The sequence below is a fragment of the Salvia miltiorrhiza genome, chromosome 7 (assembly GCF_028751815.1).
Source record: "Salvia miltiorrhiza cultivar Shanhuang (shh) chromosome 7, IMPLAD_Smil_shh, whole genome shotgun sequence".
Lineage (NCBI taxonomy): Eukaryota > Viridiplantae > Streptophyta > Magnoliopsida > Lamiales > Lamiaceae > Salvia > Salvia miltiorrhiza.
Window position 1 is genome coordinate 13,443,410 of NC_080393.1, and position 8,921 is coordinate 13,452,330.

Here is an 8,921-nt window from a genome sequence, read left to right on the forward strand (position 1 = left end):
TAATCAAAATACAAGCATAAGAGTAATAATAAAGAACAACATTTTCATAGATTGTATAATTTCAATATATTACAAATTTTTTTGGTGGCATTCCGTACATTTTAGACATTTTTTTATTAAAAGACAAGCATAATAATAATAATAGTAATAATAGTAATAATAATAACGAACAACATTTTCATGGGTTATATAATTTCAATACATTACAAACTAATTTCAATACATCACAATTTTTTTTGGGAGCATTTCCGTACATTAATTTTAGGGTTTTTTTATATTAAAAGACAAGCATAATAGTAATAATAAAGAATAATATTTTCATCTATAATTTCAATACATTAGAAACTAGTTACAATACTGATGAGGACTGGAATACTCATCAGCGCTGTGCTTAGTAATCCAAGCCTATTTTACCTTGTTATGATTATTGTTATTATTATTACAGAAACTAACAGCACAGGTACGATCGAATATCTTAGATAAAAGAGTAAGCAATCCACCTAAGTAGATGGAGTGAAGAATGATTGCACAAAGAAACCTTCCCGCGCAGCCAAGTAGCTTTCCCGTGCAGCCGCGCGGCCAAGGAACTATCCCACGCAGCCAAGGTGCCCTCCTGCGCAGCCAAGAAGCTTGCCCGCGCAGCCACGCAGCCAAGGTGCCTTCCTGCGCAGCCAAGAAGCTTGCCCGCGCAGTCACGCAGCCAAGAAACCTTCCCGTGCAGCCAAGAAGCTTGCCTGCGCAGCCACGCAGCCAGGATGCCTTCCCGCGCAGCTACGTATGATAGTTCAACTTCGGGAATAAGACCTTTTGGGCCCAATTGACTAGATGAGTGGGCTTTTAGAATTAGGGTTTGCTCATAAACTATAAATAGCACATCTATTGGAAAACTGGAGGATCAACTCATTCGAGCAACACACTTGTAAAATGTAAACTTTCTTGAGCTATAATGAAAACCAACGAAGAACCTCCCGTGGATGTAGGTCTTTGATGGCCGAACCACGTAAATCCGTGTGCCGTTTATTGCTTTCTAGTTTCTAGTTTAGGTGTTGGTGATTCCGTGCCCCACCAAATACATTACAAATTTTTTTTGGAGCATTCCGTACATTTTAGGATTTTTTATTAATTAAAAGACAAGCACAATAATAATAATAATAATAATAATAATAATAATAATAATAATAATAATAATAATAATAATAATTTCGTAAATTATATAATTCTAAATAACACAATTAACCTTAAATTAAATCTATAAGAGGGAATATAACAAGCAAATTAATTTTTGTAAAACAAGACTCTTTTATAATTAGGAATATATATATATATATATATATATATATTTAAAAAAAAAACTCAAAATTTGGGAGCTCCACCTACCCCCTGGATCCGCCCAGATGAGATCCTCTATCCCACAATTTAGTGTGTATCACTCTTAATTTAACTATTTTATAATTATTTGTTGTAAAAATAAAAAATATTAGTAATATATTATGAACTCTAATTAATATTTATAACTAAAAATTGAAATTTAAAAAAATTATATACCCTAACTTTTAATTAATTAACCCAAATAATCAATTATTAATTCAAATAAATATAAAAAAATAATTATAAACTCTAATTGGATGAGTGAACCCTTGTTAATTATCTTCTCACTATATATTAAAGTATAATAAATTAAAATTAAAGAAAATATAATTAAAAATTATAATAAATTAAGAGTGGTACACACTAAATTGTGGGACAAAGGATCCCATGTGGGATCCGCCCCTGCTGGCAGAGCAAATGAGATCCTCTGTCCCAAAATATAATGTGTACCACGTGTACCACTCTTCATTTCTTTATATTTTTGAATTATTTTTTATTCAATTTTAATTTATTATGCTTTTGTATAATATAAAGATAATTAACAAGGGTTCACTCATCCATTTAGGGTTTATAATTATTTTTTTTATATTTATTTGAATTAATAATAGATTATTTGGGTTCATTAATTCAAAGTTAGGGTATATAATTTTTTAAATGTTAACTTTTCATTGATAAATACTAATTAGAGTTTATAATATAATAATAATTTTTATTTTTATAAAAAATAATTTATAAAACAGAAAAATGAAAAGTGGTACACGTGGTACACACAATATTCTGGGACAGACGATCCCATCTGGTGGCAGAGCGCTATATCGTTTGTAATCACTAATTAATTACTTTCGGATAAATGACAAAAATTAAGATGTTTTAATTATTATCACATAAATAAGTGACGAGCCACTATACATAAATTATAAATAGAATAGTAAAGTAAAATATCGATCTAAGAACGACAAAGGCAATAAAACAAAAGTTAAAGTATCGATGTATTTAGTTTCACGTGTAAATTAGAGCTTTTCCCAACATATATATTATCAGTATTAGTGTAGTATGTATAGATCCCCAGAAATTGAAGACCTCTTACTCATTACTTACATTGTTTTTTTTTTTTTTTTTTTGAAGAGGTAATTACTTACAATATTGTTACTGTTACCGGTTCTATTTTTTGAAATATCATAATAATGTTACCACATTTCAGTTTGTTGCGTGCAAATTTAAACATCCTTATATTTTTCTGCCATTGAAAAAATCGACGTGTCGTGCTTCATCTATATCGGCGTCGCCAGAATATTTGATTCAATCAGTATTAAACTTAATCGATATGTCAATTTTTCTTTGATGGTTGGGGATATAATTAATTTAACAATCAATTGAAAGAGGCATTAATACTGCACATTTCAAAAGTTATGTTATAATTACAAAATAAATGAAAATTAGTGTATTCAGAATTCTCTTTTTTTTTTTTTATAAATTACTTCATCCGTCCACGAAAGAACTTCCTATCTTTCTTTTTTGGAGCGTTCACAAAAGAACTTCCTACCTATTTTTGGACTATACCCCACCACTTATAATCCTTTTACTTTTCACTTTTCACAACTCCCAATATTAATTATAACACATTTTCACCACTCCCAATACACTCAACTACCTTTTATCCATTCTCAATACACTCAACAATATTTTTTCTTAAAACCCGTGCCACTCCCTCCTAGAAAATTCTTTCATGGACGAAGGGAGTATTAAATAAAAAAATTTAAAGGTCGCGTCATAGAGGACTCGAATCTAAAACCTTAGATATCATAGAATTCACTCTTAATTTAATACGAAATAGCAAGACCATGGCAGTAGATTCAAGGAGCATAATTAAAGCTAAGTTATGAATAGATTGTTGTGAAGGAATATGATTAATAAAAAGCACAATAAAACAGAAACGTAAAGAAGACCTATATAGAGGAGAACAGATTTTATTATGCGGCTAGGGTTACAAATTACAGATCTCAAGTATATATAGCATTGGGATAAAACACTCAAATTGAGCCTAAAGTCCAAAACTGCATATCGTTTGCGAAGTGTGAAGCGGGAGATTCAAGACATAACAACAAAGATCATTATGTTTCCTCAAAAATAAAACAAAGATCATTAGGAACACTAGATGAATATATAATTAACGGGCGTAAAATTTGATGACCAATATTCCCGACCTAATTAAATTATGTACTATTTACTAGCAGATTTGACTTATTAATCATATATGTCGGTATTACCTTAACATAATATTAAAAAAACATGTCGGTATTACTACAATTCACTAATCGATAGTATTATAGATCACGGATATTGTTTGGGGTTTTAATAACAATATCTTTTAAATTGTGATAGCAAACTAGCTTTAATTCCACTTTTTTATGACTTATCATCGATCAAGATTCAAAACTATATGTATGATGATCCGGTGTGTCCATCCACATCACAAGAAAACAATATTATGAAAAAGTGAAATAGATTTGAATAACTTATTTATTTGGGAATTTAATTATTTAACTTATTTTATTAAAAATTTCCTAAAAAAATACAAATTTTTAAACAACTTATAAATTATTTTAAGAAGCTTGTAATTAAATCGATCTCATCCAATCCATTGTATTAAGAATTTGTCAATGTTTTAACTACAAATTAAGTTAAAGTTGTAATTAATTGCAACAAATTATATATAAATGATACTTATATTTATAAAATCACCGGCCAAACTTATTATGTTTAAAGTAAACCCTCAAATACATCTGAGATTTACATATATACACCATGCTTTAATTTATTTTCAATATAGTGTTACATCATTAACATGTGTTGCACACATTTTCTAATTACTTTGATTTTTCCTCGCCGAAAATTAGCTAGATTAATTGCATGTCAGAGTAATCTTATGGCATACAGTTGGGGCTAGATTTTGACCTGTTTTGCCATCTTCTGCCATTTTTCACATTATACTTTTAAAATTTGGTAAGATGATTCCACTTTTGAGAATAGTCGAATCCATTTCTTTGATGGAAAATTCAAATTAATGGCCAATCCAGATTTTTGATCATCAGGTGGATCCTACTAATGGTAGTTTTATAAATTTAAAAGAGTTTTTGTAATTGAAGCTGTAAATAAATAAAAATATTAATTAATCATAACACCGTTTAATTTGCATCACAATGTTATAAAAGATTAAACGCAATCACCTCATAACCGTTCGTTAAGATTGGAGATGACTAGATAGGACACATTTTCATATAAAATTGTTCAATTTATCTAAAAATAATAAAAAATTCAAACTATACCCTATTTCGGATATTTTAAATTAATTGGGAGGAAAGAACTATTTTCAGTAATTTTCTTTAAATCCAATAAATTAGTAAGGCGCAAAAAACTTACATTTTGTGTCATGCATGTAAGTTTAAAAAATATATATAAATATACAACGGATATGGGACAAAATTGATAATAATGATTTAAATAAACATTAATTCTTGATAATTCAAGATATAATTGGAGTACGAAACTAGTTTAGAATTTAAAGCAATATTAATTTATTGTAAAAAAATTATTTATCTTATATTTATTCTAAAAAAATATATTTATCATATATTTGTGCATGCATTTGTGTATAAGAAACAAGAACAAGACAGACGACGCATTACTTTCGAAATAAAGTTATAAGTAGCAAACTGTAAAGTGTAAACTCACTTACTTATTTAATTCATTTTTCTTATTCACTCGTTTAATATATATTCAATCACAACAAAAAGAAAACGCGTAAATAAACGAATTAGCTGACATTGGGATTGCATTAATGTGGAGACTTTTACTCCTACCATTTAATTAAAAGAGACATCTATTGCAGACAATATTTCATTTTATTCCAAAAACCTCCTAATAAAATCATTTTTAGCTAGTACACTATTACAATGATATATCCTACTTTCTCAAACAAAGAAAATTAATCTAGAGGTTGAAGTGTTTTTTCCGATTTATTTTCATGTTAAATGTAATTAGGGTTGATGCACATATATGTGAAGTCTGAAATGGGCAAAAATCTATGGTTTTGGACGCATTAGCCTAGTTCTTGTTGTTTCAGCCTTAATTAAATGTTAAAGTGCATATCTTTTGCGCCAGACATGTAAAATGCTCAACGACCATATTCCTCATCACCTTTCCTACTTAATTATTACAATTAGATCGGCAGTTGGTTTCTGTTGGTTTATGCTATATGTGTGTGAATTAAGACACAGTGGAGAGTAACATGCACTCCACCTTTTCGCATAGTCTATAAATGGTAGTAATTTTTTTATTATCAAAAAGTTATGCCGCATGAATTGGACGAAAGAGAGAATTCCAAAAATATAGGTATAATAATAGAGATAATATTTAAAATACATCATGATTGAACTAATATAATAAATTAGCCATGCACTTTAAGATAGTAAAGATGAAATATAATTACTAATAAAAAAACATTGTTACTATTTTACTCTTATTGCAAATTCACAACCTAGCTTTTGTTTAAGTGATTGTGCTTGATCATGAATTATATATACTTATTTTATCATCATTAATTCACGATCTTGTCATGACCTAATCGTAAATTAGTATAATACGTGATAGGATAATTCATGACCAAACCTAAAGTTGGTGACCTAATCGTAAATTAAAAGTAGCTAGCGTAAGGACTTTAATTATTTAAATAGCATTAATATTCTGTGTATTTGGTTAATTTGTAGGGACAAAGGTAGGGTTCATGTGGTAGCCTAAAGTTTAATAGCTCAAATTACTGTCGTTTTGAACTTTGTGAATTCAGGGTCTTTCTTTTTCACTTTGCTTTCATTAATTGGATCATGTCATTTTTAATGCAGCGTTTGCATGAGTGGCAGCACATAATTAACGTACTATATTATTATCCTAGCTACTTCATAAAGTAATAACTCCATATAATCTTAAAACAATATCAATGGAATATTTACAATTGTTGTTTTGGAAATAGTGCAGTTGACATATTCATTGAGTTTTGTGGATGAGGTAGCAAATTACCAAGATATATATCTAATTTAATAATACAAAATGCATTTCCTCGAAATAATACTAATTAATAATCATAATATAAAATATCAAAATGTTGAAAAATATATTGTTGTGATTTAAGAATGGAAATATTCCCTGTGACAAGTTCGCTCATAGTCATAAGCAACGATTTTAACTGTTGCCGTAGTCCAAATTAATTCTATATATTATTGTCGTAAAACATGTGATCATGTGATTTTGGCAAATGGGCTCACAGTGGTTAGTTGTTACCTATCACAATTGTTTCAACTCATAGACAACATCTATTTTAAATATTTACCCACAAGTTCTGACAAAATACTATCGATCATCACAATATTCATTACAATACTTTAAGGTTGATCCTATAATTTACCAAAAGATTAAATTTAATTTTATTACGATACTTCAAATTCCACACACTATCCTAAAACATAATAAAATGAAACCATTTTGCACAAGTTAAAAGCTATGTTTCCTCTTTTACTTCTCTTTATGAACCTAAGGTAGGGGCAGGGGCGAACCTGAAAAAAATATTGATAGAGTCTCTGTTATTTTTCTATTGTCTTACATTCAAATATATATACCATACACAAATTCATAACAACAATAGAATAAAATACATAAATATCTGATATAATGAAAAAATATATTTATTGTTGTTCGTTTCTACCACTACAAAAAAACGCGTAAATAGCGACGAAAATTACCGACGGCACGGCGGCGGCAAAAAAGGCGACTCGCCTTTTGACTATTACCGGCGCATTACCGACGGCAAACGGGCCGCCGCTAATTAGCGGCGGTTACGCCGTCGCTAATTTAAATATATATTAATATAAATATATATTATTTATTACCGACGGCAATTGCCGTCGGTATTTACCGGCGGCAACCGGCCGCCGCTAATCACCACCGCCGGTGACATCCGGCGATAGCACCACCGCCGTCCGGCCAAAATTACCGACGGCATTTTTCCGCCGCTAATTACCGACGGCATTTGCCGTCGGTAATTAATTTTATTTTTTTTAATTTTTTTTAATTTTTTTATTTTTTTTCATTTTTTTTTTATTTATCATCTAATAAATTGATCAAAGATAAAAATACAAAAACATTAAAATCAAATATATATTGAAATACAAGTGAAAATTTAAACATTGATTATTACTAATCTAAGATTATTACTAAGAATTCAAGATTCTTAGTAAGAATAAGAATCTTATAATTATAACTTAAGAATGTTAATTTGATTAGTGATTCACTCATCAATCATCACTAATACAAGATTATTACTAAGAATTCAAGATTCTTAGTAAGAATCTTACAATTATAACTTAAGAATGTTAATTTGATTAGTGATTCACTCATCAATCATCACTAATCCAAGATTATTACTAAGAATTCAAGATTCTTAGTAATAATCTTATAATTATAACTTAAGAATGTTAATTTGATTAGTGATTCACTCGTCAATCATCACTAATCCAAGATTATTACTAAGAATTCAAGATTCTTAGTAAGAATCTTATAATTATAATTTAAGAATGTTAATTTGATTAGTGATTCACTCATCAATCATCACTAATCCAAGATTATTACTAAGAATTCAAGATTCTTAGTAAGAATCTTATAATTATAACTTAAGAATGTTAATTTGATTAGTGATTCACTCATCAATCATCACGAATCCAAGATTATTACTAAGAATTCAAGATTCTTAGTAAGAATCTTATAATTATAACTTAAGAATGTTAATTTGATTAGTGATTCACTCATCAATCATCACGAATCCAAGATTATTACTAAGAATTCAAGATTCTTAGTAAGAATCTTATAATTATAACTTAAGAATGTTAATTTGATTAGTGATTCACTCATCAATCATTACTAATCCAAGATTATTACTAAGAATTCAAGATTCTTAGTAAGAATCTTATAATTATAACTTAAAAATGTTAATTTGATTAGTGATTCACTCATCAATCATCACTAATCCAAGATTATTACTAAGAATTCAAGATTCTTAGTAAGAATCTTATAATTATAACTTAAGAATGTTAATTTGATTAGTGATTCACTCATCAATCATCACTAATCCAAGATTATTACTAAGAATTCAAGATTCTTAGTAAGAATCTTATAATTATAACTTAAGAATGTTAATTTGATTAGTGATTCACTCATCAATCATCACTAATCCAAGATTATTACTAAGAATTCAAGATTCTTAGTAAGAAACTTATAATTATAACTTAAGAATGTTAATTTGATTAGTGATTCACTCATCAATCATCACTAATCCAAGATTATTACTAAGAATTCAAGATTCTTAGTAAGAATCTTATAATTATAACTTAAGAATGTTAATTTGATTAGTGATTCACTCATCAATCATCACTAATCCAAGATTATTACTAAGAATTCAAGATTCTTAGTAAGAAACTTATAATTATAATTTAAGAATGTTAATTTGA